Source organism: Bos indicus, unplaced genomic scaffold (assembly GCF_029378745.1).
Source record: "Bos indicus isolate NIAB-ARS_2022 breed Sahiwal x Tharparkar unplaced genomic scaffold, NIAB-ARS_B.indTharparkar_mat_pri_1.0 scaffold_63, whole genome shotgun sequence".
NCBI lineage: Eukaryota > Metazoa > Chordata > Mammalia > Artiodactyla > Bovidae > Bos > Bos indicus.
The window spans coordinates 508,115-534,414 of record NW_027223726.1 but is presented as its reverse complement, the minus strand read 5'-3'; the positions used below and the strand labels follow the sequence as shown (position 1 = coordinate 534,414).

At 41.1% G+C, this 26,300-nt stretch overlaps 1 long non-coding RNA gene across 1 annotated transcript; it reads left to right on the top strand.

Annotated features, from left to right (window-relative positions):
- Positions 1 to 25,762, top strand: LOC139182027 (uncharacterized). Its single transcript, XR_011565615.1, has 3 exons — positions 1 to 304; positions 6,520 to 6,658; positions 21,461 to 25,762. It is a non-coding gene; the product is annotated as an uncharacterized lncRNA (long non-coding RNA).
- The last annotated feature ends 538 nt before the right edge of the window (positions 25,763 to 26,300 follow it).

The window sequence follows — 26,300 nt, the reverse complement described above, 5'->3', positions numbered from 1 at the left end:
TTCCTCTACCACCTGCTCTGCTCCAGCTCCCAGCCCCTGGGCGCTCCCAGCCCTGCCTCAAACTCTCCACAGATTCTTGGGCAGCCAAGCAGGCTCCTTTCTCCCCTTTGTGAACCTGCCATTCCCTCACTGGCCACTACTACCTGGAGGATAACTTCTTCCTGGCTTCCAGCAGCCTCTGCATCCACCTGCCCATGGAAACCTCACAAGTGCCAGTGGCTCCTTTCAGGCTGGCATGGTCCTTCTGAACATCACCCCAACATGGCACTCATGCTTCCCTGACTCGAGGGTCCTGCTGCTCTGGGTAAGTGTCAGCACGTCTCTGAGTTGTCCTTCACAGACATGATTGCCTATATAGCATGTTCCATAATGTGGTCATGGCCATCTCTCTGGAGGAGGTGGGTGGCAGTGGGCTCAGTACAGATGTGGGACTCAGGCCATGGCCTGATAGGTGGTTGACCTCTCTTTGCCTTGTGTCTGGCTTGCGATGGTCCCCATGCTGAGAACTGGTGATTGGAGTGAGTTGCCACAAATGAAGCCCCGAGAGAACAAGTAATTTGTCCAAGTTGACACAACAAGTATGTGGACAAGCCGGAAATCAAACCCATACAGTCTGGCTTCAGAGGCTCACAGGTACATCCAGGCCAATGTATCTTCCTTTGCCAGTTCACACAGGTGATAGACACAGATGCTTCATGTTCTAGTTAGCTTCTGTGAGCAGCCCTACTCCCTTACCTCTCAGCTGAATTAAGATGTGGGAGTTACTTATATTCATTTGGTAGGATATATTCCTCTAGTGCCTGAATGAACCATCCCAAGGCTGTAACAGGATTCCTGTTTCCACATTTCTTTCTTCTCCTCACTGTTCTAGGTTGAGTTAACCTCACTCTTTCTAGAAACAAAGGTCTCCTCTGATTTCTTATTCAAAGAGTGGGAATTTTTGCATAGGAACTGGATTCTTTCATGTAGTCCTAAGCTTCAGTACTGGAGAAAACTGGGATTTCCCCCTCCTGTAGTCTGAGAGCAAACACCTGGCAGGTAATAATAAGGGAGGTCCCTTTCACAGTTCACTGACCAGCTCCAGGCTAATTTGCTTGAGTCGTGTCTGACTCTTTGCGACCCCATGGACTATACAGTCCATGGAAATCTCCAAACAAGATTACTAGAGTGGGTTGCCATTTCCTTCTCCAGGGTATCTTCCCAATTCAGGGATCAAACCCAGGTCTCCTGTATTGCAGACAGATTCTTTACCATCTGTGCCACCAGGGAAGCCCCTCCTAATTTGTAAATAATGCCTCTTGTTGGAGGGGTTTGTTTTAATCATAAAAGTATCACAGGTTGGTTGTAGAAAAAATGTAAAAGGCAGAAAAGTGTAAACAGGAAATAAAATCACTTGTTAGAGAAAAGTACTATTAACATTTTGGTGTATTTTCTTCCACTACTTTTTCTTGCACACCTATATATGTCTATATAGTTATATAACTATAAACAGATTATGGTCATGTACTTGGATATCACTTTGTATACTGATTTTTATTAAATTTTGTATCATAACTATTACACAAATCATTGAAAACACTTCAAAATCATGATCTTCAGTGTCCCTTTTCACAGTGTTTACTCATAATACTGTGATCCTTCATTTAAATCTCTCTGTACAGGTGTTTTTTTGGTTTTTGTTTTTTGGGTTTGTTTTTTTTTTTTTTTGCCCCTAGAGTAACTTGAACAGGAATTCTCAAGGCGCTTGATCCATGGTATGAATTTCTTACCAAAAATCTATCAAGTTTACATTCTAGCAGCAATGTATGAGAAAACATTTCACCATACCCTAACAGCATGTACTATTATTTTTTAAAATACTTGCCAGTTAGAAAAAGGGAAAATAGTTGTAATTTTGAAATTTTGCCAAGTGTTTTTTTTGCCATTCCTTGTTTTATTCCCTCCACATGGGGGTCCCCTTTTAATGACAGAGGCCCTGGAGGACCATAGATCCTTAACGTGAACATTAAGACTTTCCCACTCCTTCTGGTTTCCTCTTTGAAGCACACCCTTCCACTTGAACTCTGGAGCCCATCCTTAATTCTTCCTCACATTCTTGCTCCCATAATTATTGTCTTCTCTCCTTCTGTCAACTTCATCTCTTTCTCCTGAAGTCATGTATACTATGCCTCACTTCTGTTTCTTCTAACATAAAGTATGTCTCCTGGATTTGAGAAATTCCTTCAATGTGTACTCAGCAAGTGACCTCTGTTTCTGAAGTAGGTCCTTGTTGGCTGGCTCCTGTCTTTGTTCTCCTGTGCCTCTTTGCGACGTTGGACAGTGCAGATTAAAACACACACACACACACACACACACGCACACGCACACGCACACGCACACGCACACACACACACACACACCCTGTCACATCATACTATATTCCCTGCAACTGTAGCTACTTCTGGGCCTCTTCCAAATGCTCGTTGGTCCCATCCCCATCACTGGATGCACCTGTTATCACAGCTGCTACTCATTTGATTTACTTCACACATAGGCCTTTTAGTGATTGCCTTGTCATAATTGAATGTTGTCACAGTGGAGCAGCATAGACAGTAAATACTGGGAGCTGTGGCCCTCAGACTTTTATGTAGGAAGAGGGAGTTCCTACCTCCTTGGCAAAATGTGGTGCAAAACTGAACTTTTCATTAGGGCACATTAGAACTTAGGTAGTAACGTGATGCAAACTTATCTTCACAACAAACTGCATATTTAAAAGTTTTTCATATACTTCTGCTCGTGTTTCACTTGATGTCAGAATTCCACATTTCTAGCCATGTTACATGGCTTCCCTGGTGGCTCAGATAGTAAAGAATCTGCCTGCAGTGTGGGAGACCCAGGTTTGATCCCTGAGTTAGGAAGATCCCCTGGAGAAGAAAATGGCTACCCACTCCAGTATTCTTGCCTGGAGAAATGCCTAGACAGAGGAGCCTGGAGGGCTATAGTTCATGGGATTGCAAAGAGTCAGACATGACTGAAACAAAAGGAAACCAAAAGCAGTCATTACCCATTAAGCAGTCATTCCTACCTCCGTACGCCCCAGGTCCTGGCAAACACTAATCTGTTTTGTGTCTTTTTGAAGTTGCCTGTTCTGGATATTTCATATTCATGGAATCAAACATGTGGATCTTCTGTCTGTGACATTTGTCTGTGACTCAGCATAATGTTTTTAAGGTTTGTGAATGTTGTGGCATCTAGCAGGACATCATTGATTTTAACTGATTGAATAATATTCAATTGTATGGATATACCATATTTGCTTATCCATTCTTCATTTGATGGAAATTTGGCTTGTTGTTGTTTAGTCGCTAAGTCATGTCCGACTCTTTTGCAACCCCATGGATTGTAGCCCGCCAGGGTAGGGGTTTGTTAATGCCCAGGAGAGGGCCCAGGGGATCCTGAGTATCCAAGATTGTCCTGTTTGACACCTTACCATGTTTCAGGGTTCCACTTTACCTTTGTCAGATCCATACAGGATATGGAGAACTGTAAATGCTGTGCAAGCCATCTCCATAGCATCAGGGACTCTCTCTTCAGCCCAAAACAACAGGCATCCCCGAACTCATCAGCTGTGGGGAACCCTGGGTTTCCAGTGTCAAACACAAGACATCAGTCCATGATGCCAATAAAAATGTCTCACTGAGAAGGTGAAGTAGAGCATCCCAGACACCTTGGAAATTAGACTGTCACCTAGGTCACACAATGGTGATCTCCTTCCTGTGGCACCTGGAACTTATCCTCAGAGCAGAGTCTTAAACACCTGACAAGTTCCACCAACTCACAACACTATGAATGAAAGAGTGAATGAATGAGGTCATAAGGAAAATATTAGAACATAGAGATAGAGCTGTCTCCCTGACAAAGCCAAAGTTGGGAGATATATTTGACTCAGAGAGACACAGTGTTAAAGAAGTGACGGGTATAGTTTCAGTGTGTAAAGTCCACATAGAGCATGAACTTGGTGTGTTTCCAAGCACTTTCCAGAACCATTAGTATGTTATGTGCATTGGTCCAGGCAGAAATGCCCCAATCAGTTTAGTTCAGTAGCTCAGTCATGTCCGACTATTTGTGACCCCATGGATTGTAGCACACCAGGCCTCCCTGTCCATCACCAACTCCCAGAGTTTACTCAAACTCATGTCCATTGAGTCGGTGATGCCATCCAACCATCTCATCCTGTCGTCTCCTTCTCCTCCTGCCTTCAATCTTTCCCAGCATCAGAGTCTTTTCCAGTGAGTCAGTTCTTCCCATCAGGTGGCCAAAGTATTGGAGTTTCTGCTTCAACATCAGTCCTTCCAATGAATATTCAGGACTGATTTCCTTTAGGATGGACTGGTTGGATCTCCTTGCAGTCCAAGGGACTCTCAAGTGTCTTCTCCAACACCACAGTTCAAAAGCATCAATTCTTTGGCACTCAGCTTTCTTTATAGCCCAACACTCACATCCATACATGACTACTGGAAAAACCATAGTTTTGACTAGACGGACCTTTGTTGGCAAAGTAATGTCTCTGCTTTTTAAAGAAATGCCCCAGGAAGCAGAAATGCCCCAGGAGTCTTGGTCTCTGTCAGGAAGAGTCCAAACAGGTTCAGCTGGGCCTGATGTGTAAATGATTTGGAAGGCCCTCTTCTAAAGTTATGGAATCGAGTTAGTATTTATTTAGGATGAGAAGAAAATTCATGGTGAAATTTAAAAGATGACAATTGATCCATCAAAATCCTAAAATGATATGTACATATACGTATATACATACATATGTGTGTAAGTGTATTATTAGACACTCCAACTATGTCATTGTAGAATCTGAAATGTTTGAGGTGAAAGATATAATGATTTTATTGTGAATCAAAACAGCTCACTTTTGCAAATTAAAAAAAAAAAAAAATCACGTAGCCGTGTGATTTTAGCTACATAAACTGGGGTTGTAACAGTTGATTCTTCCTACAAAGAAAAACACACTCAGGTTCATGCTAAATATTTAATGTTTATTTTTACATTGAGTTTTAAAAAATAAACTGGCTTTTCTAACACTTTTCTTCCTTTCCAAGAAAATAATATTTATAAGGAAATGTTGTTTTGAGTTATCATAACAATGCATGAGCTTCAGAATTTACCTGTTACACTACCTTTCACTGTATTCTGAGAGCAGCCATGTTTAGCTGAATGGAGACTTTTCTGTTACCCATTTCCCAGAACCCCCTGGTCCACCTACTGCTCAGGCAGCCTGGAATGACTTACTCATCTGCACTTACACTCCTGGAACCTGTCGGAGCTTGTCGATGTAGAAGTCAAAGGATCATGCTTGCTTTGTTTGGGACAAATCACTGCCTTTTTGGGGAGGACATGGGTCGATGAGGGTAACGCACCTGCTTTGCTACAATCTATGCCAACTGGATGGGCGCCTAACAGTCAGCCTGTAATCCCAGGTCTAGAGAAGCCGGCCTGAGTCTATGATGGCTCTAGTCGTGTTCCACAAGGAGACAGACGATAACATGTAGGGGATCCAGTCACTGTCATATAGGAAGACAGCTAGAAGTCTGTCTATTTGGGGAAACCATTCAGTCATTGAAGAAGAGCTACTCCCACAAATGAAATCTCAGGGAAGCAAAGGGTGAACAGTCTTGCAGGGGTTGACAAAACATTTACTGCACGCCAAGGTTTCGTTCAGCCTCACATTACCACATGCAGATGACCCATTAACTTTGGATTTCAGACTGCTTTTCCAAGAACGATTGGGAGGTAGTGGTAGTATACAAGAAACATCTCCATAACTGGCTTCATCTCTCAGGGCTTTTTTTTCCAAATGGATAAGCATGGCAGGGAAAAGTCAGGGCTTATCTTAAGAAGGAATACAACCCATCATGTGTATGCTTAAGGACATAAAGCATAGTCATAATTATATTTTACAGTGATATATGTGCTTCTTAATTAACACATAAAATGCAATGTCTAAAGCATGTCTACCAGCTCTCTAATTTTTATATAATGCTTTTTTTAGTAAATATGTATAGATATCTATAATAACTATGAGCTATAGAAATACTAATTTCTGTTGCTGATGAAGAAACATGTACTGCTAATAGCATTGTGGTTTACTGTCTATATTTGTAATTGAAGGAAATGCTAAATTTTAGTTAGTTAAGTAAAAATAAATATGAATTTCCCCCATTCAAGTTTACAGATTCTTTGAGTTCTTCATGTCAAGTTTAGGTCTTAAAGCTGAAAACAGATACTGTTTTTCTCCAGTAAAACAAAAAAATCGTATCTAGCATATAGTAGGTGCTCCAAAATATTTCTTAAGTAAATGAATACACCTGTGCTCCAATCTACTGGTTAAGGGATTAAAATTTCTTCCCCAGTCTCTCACACCAATCTTAATAATGAATTGATAACAAAAGTTACTATTTGATGATAGTTTGATATGTGCCAGGTACTACTGTGTAAATAATGTTCTCTGTTTTTGTTGTTTATTCACTATCTCAGACTCTTGTGAGCCCATGGACTCTAGCCTGCCAGGCTCCTCTGTCCATGCGATTTCCCAGGCAAGAATACTGGAGTGGATTGCCATTCCCTCTCCAGGGGATCTTCCTGACCCAGAGATGGAACCTGCTTCTCCTGCTTGGTAGGCGATTTCTTTATCACTGACCCACCAGGGAAGTATAAATAGTGTCTCATCTTATTCTTATAATGACCTGAGGCAGGTACTATTATTACTCCCATTCTGTTGTTACAGAAAATGAGCCAAATAGATTTTTAGCAATCTCTTTAAGGCTACACAGCTGACATTATAAAGCAGATTTTTTTTGATCTAGAGTCTGTGTTGTTAAAGTATTAAGAACTTATTCTGGGTGTCTCAGGCTTGGAGATTGGCCCTCAGTTCTAACACATCCTGCACAGGTCGCCTTTGGTGACTAAGGCTCAGATCAGTTCTCTTTCACCCTCATCTTCTTAGGCTACCTGCAATACCATCTGGGGGATGAACTTGAGCCATTCCCTCAAGTTCACAAACCAACTCAGATCTAAAGACAACTTGGATATCCAGGATCGAATTCTCTTCTGTTCTCCAAATCCCAAAGCCCATTTACTGACTGGACAACTTCCTCTGATATTCTTCAACCTCCCCTACACCAATTCAGTGGTCATCTTCTCTGTGAGGATTTTTCTGACCCTTCCTAAGAGATCTGCTCACCTGGTGTTCCTGCTATACTCTGCATACACTCTATCACCACCTCAGTCATATCACAGCATTCCATTAATTACATACTTGCTCATCCTTATCACTTTGGAGACCATTTCTAGTTTGTTTCTGAGTTCTTAGGAAATAGGACAATGTCTGATATAGTACGTACATAGTAGATGCTTGTAGAATGGATGAATACATGAATGAATGTTATGCAGCAACACTATGGCTGTTATAATAAACATTTGTGAGTGTTATAATAAACACTTTGGTTGCTGTGTTTATTATGACCTAAATACACAATCAATGATCTAATGTAAAGGTATAAATGTAAAGTGTTAAGATGTAAACATGTAAAATGTAAAAATAGAAAAACATGATCCAAGGGAACAATACATTTATAAAATAATAAATCTTAGCAAAGAAAAAGAATTCAGTCAGGGTTACACACAGGAGTACTTTAACAAGAATTTTCATTGAATTGTCTTTAGAAACAGTGGAATCCATGAGACAGCATCTTTAAAATGCTGAAAGGGAAAAAAAAAAAATTCAACCCAGAATTCTATACACAGGGAACATGTCCTTCAAGAATGAAGGTGAAATAAGTATATTTTGAGATAGATGAAAGCTCAGAGAATTCATCAACAGATCTGCAATAAAAGAATGCTAAAAGAGGCCTTTCAATCTGAAAAAAAATATGGTAGTAGAAAGAAACCTTGATTTGAAGAATACTAGAAATGGTAAATATATGGATAAATATTAATATTTTCTCTTAATTTTTAATAACCTGTGACTTTTTAAAGTAAAAATTTGATAATATTATAGGGTTTATAAAATATGCAGTAGAAATATATATGGTAACTACAACATAAAGGATGAGGTTGAGGAGGAATGAGTTGATGTAGTAGAAGAGTTCTTACATTTATGTACAGTATTAATTCCAAGTAGACAGTGAAAAGTTAAGGATATATATCATAATCTCTAGAGCAACCACTAAAAAACAATGCAAAGAGGTATAGCCAAAAATAAAACAGATAAATGAAAAAAAATTTGATTTCCCAAGATAAGAAAGAGAATACAGCATCAAAAATACATGGGATAGGTGGTAGAAGGATAGTTCTAGGTCCTAACCATTTGAAAAACTGCATTCAATGTAAATGGATTAAACACTCTAAATGAAAGGCAGAGATTATAACAATATAATAAAATAAGCAAGACTTTTTCTGTAAACAAGAAAATAAAATACATTAAAAAATAAAATAAATAAATAAAATAAAAACATAGAAGATGGTGGAGTGGAAGGACATGTGCTCATCTCCTCCTGCAAGAGCACCAAGATCACTACTAGCTGTTGAACAACCATCGACAGGAGAGTGCTAGAACCCACCAAAAAAGGATACTCCACATCCAAAGACAAAGAAGAAGCTGAAGTGAGAGTGTAGGAGGTGTGTAATCACAATAAAATCAAATCCCATACCTGTTAGGTTGGTGACCCGGAAACTGGAGAACAATGATACTGAAGAAGTTCTCCCACTGTTGTGAAAGTTCTGAACCCCACATCAGGCTTCCCAGCATGGGGATCTGACAAAAGGGCCTGAGAATCCCCAGGGAATCTGACCTTGAAGGCCTTACACAAGACTGGGGGGAACAGAGACTCCAGGCTTGGAAGGCACAAACAAAATCTTGTGCACACCAAGACCCAGAGGAAAGGAGCAGTGACCCCACAGGAGACTGAACCAAAACTACCTGCTAGGGTTGGAGGGCCTCCTCTGGAGGCGTGGGCTCAGCAGCGGCTCAGTATAAGGATGGGACAACTGGCAGCAGCAGTCTTGGAAGGTCCCCCTTGGAATAAGCCCTCTTAAACCCTCCCATAGAGCCTATAGACCCCAAGGCTGAGTCATACCAGGCCAAAAAACTAACAAGGAGGGAGCACAACCCCACCTATCACCAGATACCTGAATTAAAGCTTTATTAAGCAAGGCCCTGCCCACCAGAGAAAGACCCAGATTTTCCCACTGCCAGTCCCTCTCATCAGGAATCTTACACAAGCCTTTTAGCCTCCTCCATCAGAGGGAAGACAGAAGAAGCAACAGTAACCATGATCCCACAGTAGCTAGAACAAAAACCATATTACAGAAAGTTAATCAGGATGAAAAAGCAGAAAATTATCTCCCAGACAAAGGGACAAGATAAAATCCCAGAAAAACAACTAAATGAAGTGGGGATAGGCAACCTTCCAGAAAAAGAATTCAGAATAACGATAGTGAAGATGATCCAGGATCTCAGGAAATCAATGGAGAAGATGCAAGATGCTTACCAAAGACCTAGAAGAACTAAAGAGAAAACAGAGATGAATAATACACTAGAAAGAATCAATAGCAGAATAACTGAGGCAGAAGAACGGATAAATGACCTGGAGGACAGAATGGTGGAAATCACTGCCACAGAACAGAATATAGGGAAAAAAGCATGAAAAAGAAAGAAGACAACATAAGAGACCTCTGGAACAACATTAAATGTGCCAACATTTGCATTTTGGGGGTTCCAGAAGGAGAAGAAGTTCCAGAGAGTCCCAGGCAGGATAAAACCAAGGAGGAACACACCAAGACACATAGTAATCAGACTGACAAAAATTAAAGAGAGAGATAAACTATTAAAAACAACAGGGAAAAATGACAATATACAAGGGAACTCCCACCAGGTTATCAGCTGATTTCTCAATAGGAACTCTACAAGCCAGAAGGGAATGGAACAATATGTTAAAAATGATGAAAGGGAAGAACCTACAACCAAGAATATTCTACCCAGGAAGATTCTTATTCAGATTTGATGGAGAAATCAAAATTCTGAAAGAACAATTCTGTCATATTGCTTCCAGACAAGCAAAATTTAAGAAAATTTAACACCACCAAACCAGGTCTCCAAAAAATGCTAAAGGAACTTCTTTAGGCAGGAAATACAAGAGAAGGAAGAGATCTAGGGAAAATAAACCAAAAACAATTAAGAAAATAATAATAGGATCATGAGTGATAGTTGAGTGATAGTTGCTCAGTTATGCCTGACTCTTTGCAACCCCAGGGACTGTAGGTTGCCAGGCCCCTCTGTTCACGGAATTCTCCAGGCAGGATTACTGGAGTGGGTTGCCATTTCCTTCTCCAGGGGATCTTCCCAACCCAGGGATCCTGCATTGCAGGAGAGTCTTTAACATCTGAGCCACCAGGGAAGCCTACTATTAAAAGACGTTTCTAAGTATAAAGATAGGTCAACTTAAAAAGTATCAGCAGATACATGCTTGACTTTAGCTTATAATCTATAAACAATACATTAGAATATGTAATGAATCCATACACCTTTTCCAAAGGAATACCCAAGACAGAAGTAGCAATAAAGTTATAAATGACAGTCATTAATCAGATGAAATAATTTAGATGAAGCTTTTCTCTCTCGAAGAGATGGGGACTCGGCAAGTGGTCAGGAAGGAAATATAATGTGCTTATAACTTTGTATGAAAAATGATGTTCAGTTCCACATTGCTGAACATAGTTCTGTTTTTGCCAAATAAATCCTCTACTTCAAGTTATTGTCCAAATGCTTTATTAAATCTCCACTTCTGGCCTTTGTTTGGGAATCTGTTACTTTTGTTGCCACCTCCTAATCACTGTTCTCTGAAGCTTCTACTTCTTTCCTGCTGTCCCCTGACACCTCAGTTGCCCTCGCGCTGTCCCCTGAAGCCTTCCCGCTGTCCTCAGAAGTTGTAATATCCTTCCCATGGACCTTCTAGCTCTGGTTGCTCCGTGGCCACATAAAGCTGCGAGTGCCATAAATCATGCCACTTTTCCTGTACTTCTGTTACTGATGCATTAGGGATATCAAAACAAATACCCTGCTTTCCTTTGAGAAAGACAATTCCCTTCACTTTGGAATCAATATCCTCACCCAGCTGCTCTTTAAGTTCTACCCAAGCATAAATAATATTTGGCATGTTAATTGAGCACTGCAAGATCATGGTCACAAAGCTCACTTCAGAGTTGATCAAGGAGCGCTAGTCTACCGATGTGGCACTGGAAATGTGGGCCAGGGCTGCTGCCAGGGCTTCCAGAGCTCCCTTCTCCACAATCAGCTTCTCAGCTGATTGCTTGAAGTGACCGATCATGGTGGGAGGCACAGAGTCCAAGAGCCTGATGGCATCTTCAATGATTACCTTAAATTTAAATGAACTAAATGCACTAATCAAAAGACATAAACTGGCTGAGCAGATGAAAATATGTGCATATATGCACTTCCACGTACCACATCACTCTGCTTGACCTCCCAAATTGTATGTAATAATTTTATGTTGTTAAGTTAATCATGTTCCCATTTAGTTCAGTTCAGTCGTTGAGTTGTGTCCAACTCTTTGTAACCCCATGGACAACAGCATGCCAGGCCTCACTGTCTATCACCAACTCCCAGAGTTTACCCAAACTCATGTTCATCGAGTTGGTGATGCCATCTAACCATCTCATCCTTTGTCGTCCCCTTCTCTTCCTTCCCTCAATCTTTCCCAGCATCAGTGTCTTTTCAAATGAGTCAGCTTTTCACATCAGGTGGCCAAAGTGTTGGAGTTTCTGCTTCAGCATCAGTCCTTCCAATGGACACTCAGGACTGATCTCCTCTAGGATGGACTGGTTGGACCTCCTTGCAGTCCTAGGAACTCTCAAGTGTCTTCTCCAACATCAAAGTTCAAAAGCATCAATTCTTCGGCACTTAGCTTTCTTTATAGTCCAACTCTCACATCCATACATGACCACTGGAAAAACCATAGCCTTGACTAGATGGACCTTTGTTGGCAAAGTAATGTCTCTGCTTTTTAATATGCTGTCCAGGTTGATGATAACTGTCATTCCAATTGTATGTGTCTTTTCATTTCATGGCTGCAGTCACCATCTGCAGTGATTTTAGACCCCAAAAAATAAAATCAGCCAGTTTCCACTGTTTACCCATCTATTTGCCATGAAGTGATGGGACTGGAAGCCATGGTCTTAGTTTTTTGAATGTTGAGCTTTAAACCAACTTTTCCACTCTCCTCTTTCACTTTCATCAAGAGTCTGTTTAATTATTCTTCACTTTCTGCCATAAGAGTGGTGTAATCTGCATATCTGAGGTTTTTTATATTTCTCTCAGAAATCTCGATTTCAGCTTGTGCTTCATCCAGCCCAGTGTTTCTCATGATGTACTCTGCATATAAGTTAAATAAGCAGGGAGACAATATGCAGCCTTGACATACTCCTTTTCCAACTGGGAACCAGTCTGTTGTTCCATGTTCATTTCTAACTTTTGCTTCCTGACCTGCATACAGATTTCTCAAGAGGCAGGTCAGGTGGTCTGGTATTCCCATCTCTTTCAGAATTTTCCACAGTTTATTGTGATCCACATAGACCAAAGGCTTTGGCATAGTCAATAAAGGAGAAATAGAGCTACTGATAGCTCTGGAGAAATAACTCCAGAAAGAATGAATGGATGGAGCCAAAATAACAACACCACCAAGTTGTGGATGGGACTGGTGATAGAAGCAAGATTCGATGCTGTAAAGAGCAATATTGCATAAGAACATGGAATGTTAGGTCCATGAGTCAAGGCAAACTAGAAATGGTCAAATAGGAGATGGCAAGAGTGAACATCGACATTCAAGGAATCAGCGAACTAAGATGGACTGGAATGGGTGAATTTAACTCAGATGACCATTACTGTGGGCAGGAATCCCGTAGAAGAAATGGAGTAGCCATCATAGTCAACAAAAGAGTCCAAAATGCAGTACTTGGATGCAATCTCAAAAATGACAGAATGATCTCTGTTCATTTCCAAGGCAAACCATTCAATATCTCGGTCATCCAAGTCTATGCCCCAACCAGTAACGCTGAAGAAGCTGAAGTTGATCAGTTCTATGATCTATAAGACCTTTTTAGAACTAACACCCCCAAAAGATGTTCTTTTCATTATAGGGGGTTGGAATGCAAAAGTAGGAATTCAAGAAACACCTGGAGTAACAGGCAAATTTGGCCTTGGAGTACAGAATGAAGCAGGGCAAAGGCTAATAGAGTTCTGCCAGAAGAATGGACTGGTCATAGCAAACACACTCTTCCAACAACAAAAGAGAAGACTCTACACGTAGATATCACCAGATGGTCGACACCAAAATCAGATTGATTATATTCTTTGAAGCCAAAGATGGAGAAGCTCTATGCAGTCAGCAAAAACAAGACTGGGAGCTGACTGTGGCTCAGATCATGAACTCCTTATTGCCAAAATCAGACTGAAATTGAAGAAAGTGGAGGAAACCACTAGATGATTCAGGTATGACCTATATCAAATCCTTTATGACTATACAGTGGAAGTGAGAAATAGATTTAAGGGACTAGATCTGATAGAGTGCCTGATAAACTATGGATGGAGATTTGTGACATTATACAGGAGACAGGAGTCAACACCATCCCCAAGAAAAAGAAATGCAAAATATCAAAATGGCGTTTTTATTTCTGGCTTACTTCACTCTGTATAATAGGCTCCAGTTTCATCCACCTCATTAGAACTGATTCAAATGTATATAATATCATATAAGAAATGAATCGCTAGTCCAGGTTCAATGCAGGATACAGGAAGCTTGGGGCTGGTGCACTGGGATGACCCAGAGGGATGGTATGGGGAGGGAGGTGGGAGGGGGGTTCAGGATTGGGAACACATGTACACCTGTGGCAGATGCATGTTGATGTATGGCAAAACCAATATAATATTGTAAAGTAAAAAAAAAATAATAATAAAAAAAGAAAATGAAAAAAAAAATCAAAATGGCTGTCTGAGGAGACTTACAAATAGTTGTGAAAAGAAGGGAGGCAAAAAGCAAAGGAGAAAAGGAAAGATATACCCATTTGAATGCAGAGTTCCAAAGAATAGCAAGGCGAGATAAGAAAGCCTTCCTCAGGATCAATGCAAATACATAGAGGAAAACAACAGAATGGGAAAGACTAGAGATCTCTTCAAGAAAATTAGAGATACCAAGGGAACTTATACAAAGAAGGGCTCAATAAAGGACAGAAATGGTACGGACCTAACAGAACGAGAATATATTAAGAACAGGTGGCAAAAATACACAGAAGAACTGTACAAAAATATCTTCATGACCCAGATAATCACGATGGTGTGATCACTCACTTAATGCCAGACATCCTGGAATGTGAAGTCAAGTGAGCCTTAGGCAGCATCACTGTGAACAAAGCTAGTGGAGGTGATGGAATTCCAGTTGAGCTATTTCAAATCCTGAAAGATGATGCTTTGAAAATGTTGCACTAAATATGCCAGCAGATTTGGAAAACTCAGCAGTGGCCACAGGACTTGAAAAGGTCAGTTTTCATTCCAATCCCAAGAAAGGTAATGCCAAAGAATGCTCAAAGTGCTGCACAATTGCACTCATCTCACACACTAGTAAGTAATGCTTAAAATTCTCCAAACTAGGCTTTAGCAATATGTGATCTGTGAACTTCCTGATGTTCCAGCTGGTTTTAGAAAAGGCCAAGGAACCACAGATCAAATTGCCAACCTCGGCTGGATCATTGAAAAAGCAAGAGAGTTCCAGAAAAACATCTATTTCTGCTTTATTTTCTATGCCAAAGCCTTTGACTGTGTGGATCACAATAAACTGTGGGAAATTCTGAAAGAGATGGGAATACCAGACCACCTGACCTGCCTCTTGAGAAATCTGTATGCAGGTCAGGAGGCAACAATTAGAACTGGACATGGAACAACAGACTGGTTCCAAATAGGAAAAGGAGTACATCAAGGCTGTATATGGTCACCCTACTTATTTAACTTATATGAAGAGTACATCATGAGAAATGCTGGGCTGGAGGAAGCACAAGGTGGAATCAAGTTTGCCAGGAGAAATATCAGTAACCTCAGATATGCAGATGACTCCATCCTTATGGCAGAAAGTGAAGAAGAGCTAAAGAGCCTCTTGATGAAAGTAAAAGAAGAGGGTGAAAAAGTTGGTTTAAAGCTCAACATTCAGAAAACGAAGATCATGGCACCCGGTCCCATCACTTCATGGGAAATAGATGGGTAAACAGTGGAAACAGTGTCAGACTTTATTTTCGGGGCTCCAGAATCACTGCAGATGGTGATTGCAGCCATGAAATTAAAAAAGTTACCCCTTGGAAGGAAAGTTATGACCAACCTAGATAGCATATTAAAAAGCAGAGATATTACTTTGCCAACAAAGGTCCATCTAGTCAAGGCTATGGTTTTTCCAGAGGTCATGTGTGGATGTGAGAATTGGACTATAAAGAAAGCTGAGCACTGAAGAGTTGATGCTTTTGAACTGTTGGGTTGGAGAAGACTCTTGAGAGTCCCTTGGACTGCAAGGAGATCCAACCAATCCATCCTAAGGCAGATCAGTCATGGGTGTTCATTGGAAGGACTGATGTTGAAGCTGAAACTCCAATACTTTGGCCACCTGGTGTGATGAGCTAACTCATTGGAAAAGACCCTGATGGTGGGAAAGATTGAGGGCAGTAGGAGAAGGGGACGGCAGAGGATGAGATGGTTGGATGGCATCACTGACTCGATGAACATGGGTTTGGGTGGACTCCAGGTATTGGTGATGGACAGGGAGGCCTGGTGTGCTGCAGTTCATGGGGTTGCAAAGAGTCGGACACGCCTGAGTGACTAAGCTGAACTGAACTCTTCTGCCTTTTCTAAAACCAGCTTGAACATCAGGAAGTTCACGGTTCACATATTTCTGAAGCCTGGCTTGGAGAATTTTGAGCATTACTTTAGTAGCATGTGAGATGAGTGCAATTGTGCAGTAGCTAGAACATTCTTTGGCATTGCCTTTCTTTGGGATTGGAATGAAAACTGACCTTTTCCAGTCCTGTGGCCACTGCTGAGTTTTCCAAATTTGCTGGCATATTGAGTGCAGCACTTTCACAGCATCATCTTTCAGATTTAAAATATCTCAACTGGAATTCCATCACCTCCCCTAGCTTTGTTCATAGTGATGCTGCCTAAGGCTCACTCAACTTCACATTCCAGGATGTCTTTTTCTAGGTGAGTGATCACACCATCGTGGTTATCTGGGTCATGTAGATCTTTTCTGTACAGTTCTTCTGTATATTTTTGCCACCTCTTCTTAATATCTTCTACTTCCGTTAGATGCATACCATTTCTGTCCTTTATTTGCATGAAATATTACCTTTGTATCTCTAATTTTCTTGAAGAGATCTCTAGTCTTTCCCATTCTATTATTTTGCTCTATTTCTTTGCACTGATCACTGAGGAAGGCTTTCTTATCTCTCCTTGCTTGTCTTTGGAACTCCGCAATCAAATGGGTATATCTTTCCTTTTCTTTTTTGCTTTTCACTTTTCTGCTTTTCATAGCTATTTGTAAGGCCTCCTCAGACAGCCATTTTGTTTTTTGACATTTCTTTTTCTTGGGGATGGTCTTGATCCTTGTCTCCTGTACAATGTCATGAATCTCCGTCCATAGTTCTTTAGGCACTCTGTCTATCAGATATAGCCCCTTAAATCTATTTGTCACTTCCACTTTTTAATCATAAGGGATTTCATTTAGTTCATACCTGAATGGCCTAGTGTTTCCCTCACTTTCTTCAATTTAAGTCTGAATTTGGCAATAAGGAGTTCATGATCTGAGCCACAGTCAACTCTGAGTCTTGTTTTTGTTTACTGTATAGAGCTTCTCCATCTTTGGCTGCAAAGAATATAATCAATCTGATTTTGGTGTTGGCCATCTGGTGATGTCCATGTGTAGTGTCTTCTCTTGTCTTTTGGAAGAGGTTGTTTGCTATGACAAGTGTGTTCTCTTGGCCAAACTCTATTAGCCTTTGTGCTGCTTCATTCTGTACTCCAAGTCCAAATTTGCCTGTTATTCCAGGTGTTTCTTGACTTCCTACTTTGGCATTCCAGTCCCCTGTAATGAAAAGGACATCTTTTGGGGGAGGGGTGTTAGTTCTAAAAGGTCTTTTAGGTCTTCATAGAACCATTCAGCTTCAGCTTCTTCAGTGTTACTGGTCTGGACATGAACTTGGATTACCATGATATTGAATGGTTTGCCTTGGAAACGAACAGAGATTATTCTGTCGTTTTTGAGATTGCATCCAAGTACTGCATTCTGTACTCTTTTGTTGACTATGATGACTACTCCATTTCTTCTAAGGGATTCCTGCTGACAGTAGTAGATACTAATGGGCATCTGAGTTAATTAACCCATTCCAGTCCATTTTGGTTTGCTGATTCTTAGAATATTGACGTTCACTCTTGCCATCTCCTGTTTGACAAATTCCAATTTGCCTTGATTCATGGACCTGAGATTCCAGGTTCCTATGCAATATTGTTCCCATTGGAGCTTGAAATTGTAATTATCTTGTATTTATTTTTTTTTTCTGGCTCTTGATTGTGAAAACTGATTAGCGTCTTTTACTATTGTGATTATGTAACTAATAATACTCCATACCACTGTAGGACGATTGGTCAACAGAAAGATAATAAAATTCTATATAACCAAAACTATCATTTACTGGAAAAACCTGTAATCACTTTTTAAAATCCAGGTACATATAAGAATTATGTTGGAATTTTTTTGCAAAATGCAAATGCCCAAGTATTGCTCTTTTTCTCCAAAGGTTCAGATATGTTTCTAATGAGCAGTCATGTTTTAAAAAACCTGTTATGTAAAGCAATTATCCTTCAACTAAAAAATTAAATTAAAGAAACCTGGACTATATAAAGCTCTTTTACTTTTACTGTTTCACTTTTTCTATTTTATATTAAGTCCTCCCATTTTACTTAGTTTCTGTTTTCCAACTTCTCCATCTCTTTTTTTCCCTGATATTCTTTCCCAAGCCTTTATCAAGCATACTACAAAAGCTTTTGTATACATATATATATAAATAGTATGCATAAATATATATATATTTTAGAAAACATGTTTTGGCTAACTAAAAATTTTATGATATTTTGATTATACATGTTTGACAGTATGAGTAGAATGCTAGATTTCTAATTTAAAAGATAGAACTGCAACAAGCAACAAAGTTTTACTGTATAGCACAGGGAACTATAATCAATATCTTGCAATAAAGCAAATTAAAAATAATATATGTGCATATGTTTAACTGAATCAAATTGCTGTGCACCTCAATATTATAAGTGAAGTATACTTCCATTTTATATATATATATATAATATAAAGACATAGATGGTTGATAGTAAGAGGATTCAAAACAATACAACCATGCAAAGGGTTAGCATAGAAAAGTGGGAAAGGTGATATTAATACTAAACAAAGTAGAGTTAAATACAGTAAGTATTACCTGAAATAAATGGTAATAATGATATAAGGATCAATTAATCAGGAGTATATACAATTCATAAGTGTATTTGCACCCAATAAGAGAACTTAAAATATCTGAAAGAAAATTTGATAGACTAAAGGGAGGAGATATTTCCACAATTTTAGTTGGAAATTTTAACACCACTGCTTCAGTGATTGATACAACAACTAGGCAAGAAATCAGTAAATAGATGGAAGATCTGTATGACATTATCAATCACCTTTACTTCACCGACACTTATAGAATAGTATATCTAACAATTGCAGAATATAGATTATTTGCAAGAGCACACTGTACGTTCATCTGGGTAGATCAAATGCCAGGCCATGAAACAAGTCTCAATAGAAAGAGAAATTTTGTATAGTAAGTTATCTGAGTCCACAGTTGCATCCCATTGCAAATTAATAACAATAATATATCTCCAAATATTTAGAAGTTCAACATCACACTTCTGGAAAACCCATGGATCAAAGAAGAAAACACAAAGGAATTTAGAAAATTTTTCAAATGGTATAATAATGAAAATAAAACATCAAAATTACTGGGAGGCAACAAAAGAGGGATAAGAAGAAAATTTATTGCTTTAAATGAATATATTATAAAAGAAAGGTATGAAAGCAATGCCCTAAGTTCCCATGTAAAGAAGCTAGAAAAGGAAAAGCAAAGTAAATCCAAAATAAGTAGAAACAATGAAATAATATAACTAAGAGCTTAAGTCAATGAAATAGAAGACAAACCATGGAGAAAATTAGCAAAAGAATCCATTTTAAAAAACCATGGAATTTATAATGATCACCAAAATTAATGAAGAAAGAAGAGAAAGTACACCAATCATCAATATCAGGAATGAAAGAGGGAAACTGCTATAGATCATGTTGTTGTTGTTTTTCAGTCCCTAAGTCATATCTGTGTCTTTGCGACCCAATGGACTGCAGCATGCCAGGCTCTTTTGTTCTCTACTGTCTCCAGAGTTTGCTCAAATTCATGTCCACTGAGTCAGTGATGCTATCCAACCATCTAATCTTCTGCTTCACCCTTCTCCTTTTGCCTTCAATCTTTCCGAGCATCGGGGTGTTTTCCAATGAGCTGGCTCTTCGCATCAGGTGGCCTTTGGTTTCAGTTTCAGCAACAGTCTTTTCAATGAATATTCAGGGTTTATTTCCTTTATGACTGACTGGTTTGATCTCCTTGCAGTCCAAGGGACTCTCAAGAGTCTTCTCCTACACCACAATTTGAAGGCATCAATCCTTTGCTGCTCAGCCTTCTTTATGGTCTCACACCTGTACATGACTACTGGAAAAAGTACCATAGCTTTGACTATATGGACCTTTGTCTGCAAAGTGATATCTCTGCTTTTTAATGCACTGTCTAGGTTTGTCATAGCTTTCCTTCCAGGGAGCAAGCGTCTTTTAATTACACGGCTGCAGTCACTGTCCACAGTGATTTTGGAGCCTAAGAAAATAAAGGTGGCTCAGATGGTAAGGAAGCTGCCTGCAATGCAGAAGACCCAGGTTCGATCCTTGGGTCAGAAAAGTCACCTGGAGAAGGCAATGGCGACCCACTCCAGTATTCTTGCCTAGAAAATTTCATGGACAGAGGAGCCTGGTGGGCTACAGTCCATGGGGTCACAAAGAGTTGGACACAACAGAGTAACGAACACAAGAAAATAAAATATGTCCCTACTCCCACTTCCCCACCCCCTCCTATCTGCCACGAAGTTATAGGACTGGATGCCATGATCTTAGTTTTTTGAGTGTTGAGTTTCAAGTCAGCTTCTTCACTCTCCTCTTTCACTCTGATCAAGAGGCTTTTTTGTTCCTTTTCACTTTCTGCCATTGGAGTGGTATCATCTACATATCTGAGGTTACTGATATTTCTCCCAGGAATCTTGATTCCAGCCTGTGCTTCATCCAGCCCAGCATTTCACCTCATAGCTCTTTATCCAGTGGCCAGGGAGTATGGGGCAGTAGACAGGAGATGAGAGTCTGTCTCTGCCCAGAAATTTATGAAGTCAGGAGGCTTCCTGGAGCAGTCTATTCCAGCAGGGTGAGCAGAGACCATTATGTGGTGGATTATGGAAGAAAAGGATGGGGACAAACTTCCACACCCAGTCTTAACTCTGCATCCCTCAGAAGCGGCAGAAGATGATTTCAGTGTTTTCAGAGGTACAACCAGTTGGAGCACAGAGATTATAGGAAGCAACAGAACGTTAGGATAGCCCTGACACTTACCAGACACATAGAAATACATGACCATTCATCACCATATTTATCCTCACAGCAATGATTGTGAGGGAGGCATGTATAGCCTGGCCCATAAAAAGCCCTCAATAAATGAAAAAAAATTATGCACAGTCCTCTCAAGTCTACCCAGGTCCAAAATCCCTTGCTATCATATAAAATGCAAAATGTGTCAATTGATTAATTATTTAATTAATACCTGCCGATACTATAGTAGGAGTACAGATGAGAAGAAGACCCACTCCCCCACATCCAAATTTCAGCCTGTTTCTCTCCTGGCTGCTGACTTGGACTTGCATAGCTAAGTCTGGTAGCTCACATCTTAATGGATAAGTCATTCTTTAACACGAGTAGGTCATAATACTGAGATAAACAGGTAAACCCCAGCTCTGGTGAGAGAACAGAGGACTTTCTTTGACATCTGCATCCTGAGGAACCCCTCGAGCAGGAGGTAACACTTTGCAGCTTTGGGGACCCCTAGACTGGGATGGCAAGATGTGAGCTGCAGACACCCACAGCCTATAAGATATTTATGAATAACTGGGGAGACACCCGAGCCCACCCACTCAGCGGGCACATCTTCAATCAGGACAGACTGTGACAGTCTTTCTTCTTTTCCCTAGGAGGACGATTTCAGTGAGCACAAGCTTTTAATGACTGCCCTCCGACCTCCTTGCCTCGGCCTTCCATGCGCCCAGCTTGTGCTGCCTCCCTCCAAGGCCACGTGAGCCTTGTGCCTGCATGAGCCCCCACCAGGTCTCACGGCCATGTGGAACTGGGCGTGACTGTGGATGTTGGCACAGAAGGAAAGGATGACAGCTTCACCCGAGAAGCAGAATAGGCAGCGATCAACCCCATGTTGAACCAGGTCAACACCTGCCTGGACCACCTGAAGGAGAGGAATGTCCACCTCCCTGGCCACTTCCAGGAGTGCTTGAATCTAACTGGCAGACACATTTTGAGTTCCAGCAGCCATGCTCAGAGGCCGCAAGCGATTGGCAGCCCCTAGTGGAGCCCTAAGGGCTCAGGAGCCAGGCCTCAACCCTGCCTGCCTGAGCCAGGCTCTAGCCTGAGCCCTCACCACCTGGCTTAGGGCGGCCTGCAGATGTCCTAGGGGATCTGCCTGCCTGGGCCATCCTTCTGGTACTTCTCTTTGTGTCCCTGGCATACCCCCACCTCCTGGCAGGTGTGGGCCTGTGACCCACCCAACTTGCCTGACTGCCCAACTCCTGGATGCTCTCACTCTGCCCAGGCCTTGAGTGTTCACATTGAACTAGTCTCCAACAGTGTGTGCACACTCACATACACACACATAAAAGGTCCTTAATATTCTCAAGTTTATATAATATGTGCAAATCTCATACAAAAGAAGGGGTTAGGCTTGGTTTGGTGGATTCTAAATGGAGGCCTAAATGTCCCTTTTGAGAGGGTCCTTGGCTTTATCAGGGGAGTTCGAATACCTTCAGGCTTGACATCAACCACAATTACAAAAATGCATATGCTAAGCAGTGTGCAGATGTTACCTGATGGTAAGTGTTCCTGGGAACTGGTAGAATAATCCCAGAGGAGGGGGTCAGGATCTCCCTGAGCCTTCTGAGTTTCAGCCTCTGAGAAGAACCCTTTTTTCCTAACCTCCATAAGCACTCCCTCCACTCTGTGCTAGGTATTACTGCAGGGATGTCCTTGATCCCTTGGCAGTTGTTTTGCCTTAAAGGCAGTTTCCAGTTAGTCTCTGGAAGGTGTGTATCTGTCCTGATTCCCTCTGTAAGTTTCCAGCATCAACTGGTACAGGTACTTTGGGGTGAGGCCTAGAGGAAGTTTCACAAGTGTTACAATGGATTCATCTGACCATCCTCTATTCTAAGGACTCTGGGTGTGAAAAAATCATGCCTGGGAATTGAACATGAGCTATTCCTTTGTTAGGCTAGTGTGGTGACTAAAATGCTAGACACTTCTGTCATGAAGTGGCCCCTTTTCCTCTGCACATAAATACATAGGGCCCATGGGATGGAATAAACGGACAGCAATTATTGAATCATATCATGAAAATGACAGTTTAATCCTTCTCAGTAGGAATGACTTCATCTTTGCACTATAAGCATTTTATCTTTCCAACTTGGGGACAAAGGAGGGTTAATAAGCAGTTGATTTCAGTACTCCTTTTCCCCGGAAAAGATTAGTGCAAGCTATTCAGGATTCTATCATTCCCTTTGTCAGCGAATTAAAAAGAAATGGAAATATGATTCAGTCAGGACCAGTGAGAGGTGAAAAGTGCACTAGGGTGCTTCTAAGGAATGTCTCCCCTCTCCTAAGAACTAAATGCACAGAGGGGTGGTCCTTTTGTTTTCCCTGTGGAAATTGTTAGATCTGGATGTGACTCCTGGGAACTGCTGTAGCCATCTTGCCAAGAGCCTGATAATGAAGCCAAATCATGGAGGATGACAGATACAAGGGAATCACAAAGAAGTGAAACTGGAGCTCTGTGTCTAGAGCCTGCTATACCTCTGGACCTCTCCACTGATGACACTAAAAAAAAAGTGGGGGGGGGGAGCTCTTATTAAGTATGTAACAGGTATTAGAAACACATGTATATGGTTTCCTCTGTGTGTGTATCTTGCTCAATGTAAATTATTAGAGTCACTGGACTTCCTTGGAGAAGGCAATGGCACCCCACTCTAGTACTCTTGCCTGGAAAATCCAATGGATGGAGGAGCCTGGTAGGCTGCAGTCCATGGGGTCATGAAGAGTCAGACGCGACTGAGCGACTTCACTTTCACTTTTCACTTTCATGCATTGGAGAAGGAAATGACAACGCACTCCAGTGTTCTTGCCTGGAGAATCCCAGGGACAGAGGAGCCTGGTGGGCTGCCGTCTCTGGGGTCGCACAGAGTCAGACACGACTGAAGCGATTTAGCAGTAGCAGGATTTCCTTGGTGGTACAGTGGATAAGAATCTGCCTACCAATGTAGGGGACACAGGTTTGATCCCTGGTCTTGGAAGATACCACATGCGTGGAACAACTAAGCCCATGTGCCGCAACTACCAAGCCCACATGCAGCAACTACTGAAGCCTGTGCACCTAGAACCTGTGTTCCACAACAAGAAGCCACTGCAGTGAGAAGCCCATGCACCACAACAAAGAGTAGTCCTCACTCTCCACAACCAGACAAAGCCCACATGAAGCAATGAAGCCCCAGCACAACCAAAAAAGAAAAAAAAAAAAAAAAAAGTCATTTAAAAACTAAATTATTAAAGTCGCTGAAGTCAAGTATTAGCCATCATCCAAATTGGTACTGATTTATGGAAGGAGTTTGATGCAAATAAATTAGATGAATAAACGGAGGCTGAAGAAGGGGAGGAGATTTGCCTAAGGTCACTCTGAAAGTTAGTAGCAGATATAAGACTAGAATCCTAGTATTGGCCTAGGAGAGGCTGCAACTCTCCAAATATTCTAGGATGCTAATGAAGAGTAGCAGGGACAAGAAAAAGAGATATCAAAATGACAGACTTTCAAGAGGCATCTCTCTAAATGACCTGTCATCAGATATATTTTTAAAATATGCATTTTAAAATAATATATCAACAGAGGGATGGCTTGGGAAAACTAGCTGTCTCAGCCTGACATATATCTCTGCCCATCTCAAGATTTAGGATATGGCACTGTGGGCAGAGTGAGCTCTACAGGAAAGGTACCCCTCACCTCTCTTTTCCTAATCTAGACTTCCCTTTGCTTAAGTTCTCCTCTTCCCAGGTCGTAGACCTGGCCTGTGAGGAAGACACATAAGCAACCCAGCAGATGCTTCATCCGTGGCACTAATTCATGACACTCACTTGACAGAACTGTTGTATGTCAAGATTCAAAGTCATTCAACTTCTCCACCTGTGCAGGCACAGACTAAAATGAAGACATAGACTGCCACATAGGGGTTATTTATCAGTTTAGTTCAGTTCAGTTCAGTTCAGTCTCTCAATAGTGTCTGATGCTGTGAAAGCCCATGCACTGCAGCACACCAGGCTTCCCTGTCCATCACCAACTCCTGGGACATATCCAAATCATGTCCATTGAGTCAGTAATGCCATCCAACCACCTCATCCTCTGTCATCCCCTTCTTCTCCTGGGTTCAATCTTTCCCAGCATCAGGGTCTTTTCCAATGACTCTGTTCTTCGCATCAGGTGGCCAAAAGATTGGAGTTTCAGCTTCAGCATCAGTCCTTCCAATGAATATTCAGGACTGATTACCTTTTGGATTGACTGGTTGGATCTCCTTGCAGTCCAAGGGACTCTCAACAGTCTTCTCCAACACCACAGTTCAAACACATCAATTCTTTGCTCAGCTTTCTTTATGGGCCAACTCTCACGTGCATACATGACCAGGGAAAAGCCATAGCTTTGATAGATGTAACTTTGTCAGCAAAATGTCTCTGCTTTTTAATATGCTGTCTAGGTTGGTCATAGCTTTTCTTCTAAGGAGCAAATGTCTTTTAATTTCATGGCTGCAGTCACCATCTGCAGTGATTTTGGAGCCCAAGAAAATAAAGTCTGTCACTGTGTCCATTGTTTCCCCATGTATTTTCCATGAAGTGATGGCACTGGATGCCATGATCTTAGTTTTCTGAATGTTGTGTTTTAGGTCAGCTTTTTCACTTTCCTCTTTCACATTCATCAAGAGGCTTTTTAGTTCCTTTTTGCTTTCTGCCATAACGGTGGTGACATTTTCATATCTGAGGTTATCGATATTTCTCCCAGCAATCTTTGCTGAGAGAATGCACTGCTCATAGCAAACATACTCTTCCAACAACACAAGAGACGACTCTACACATGGACATCACCAGATGGTCAATACTGAAATCAGGTTGATTATATTCTTTGCAGCTGAAGATGGAGAAGCTTTATGCTGCTGCTGTTGCTGCTAAGTCGCTTCAGTAATGTCCAACTCTGTGTGACCCCAAAGATGGCAGCCCACCAGGATCCCCCATCCCTGGGATTCTCCAAGCAAGAATACTGGAGTGGGTTGCCATTTCCTCCTCCAATGCATGAAAGTGAAAAGTGAAAGTGAAGTCGTTCAGTCGTGTCTGACTCTTCGCGACCCCATGGACTGCAGCCTACCAGGCTCCTTCATCCATGGGATTTTCTGGGCAAGAGTACTGGAGTGGGGTGCCATTGCCTTCTCCAGGAGAAGCTCTATACCATCAGCAAAAACAAGAATGGAAACTGACTGTGGCTCAGATCATGAACTCCTTATTGCCAAATTCAGACTTAAATTGAAGAAAGTAGGGAAAACAACTAGACCATTCAGCTATGACCTAAATCACTTCATGGAAAATAGATGGGAAACAGTGGCTGATTTTATTTATTTATTTATTTATTTATTGGCTCCAAAACTACTGCAGATGGTGATTGCAGCCATGAAATTAAAAGACGCTTACTCCTTGGAAGGAAAGTTTTGACCAACCTAGAAAGTG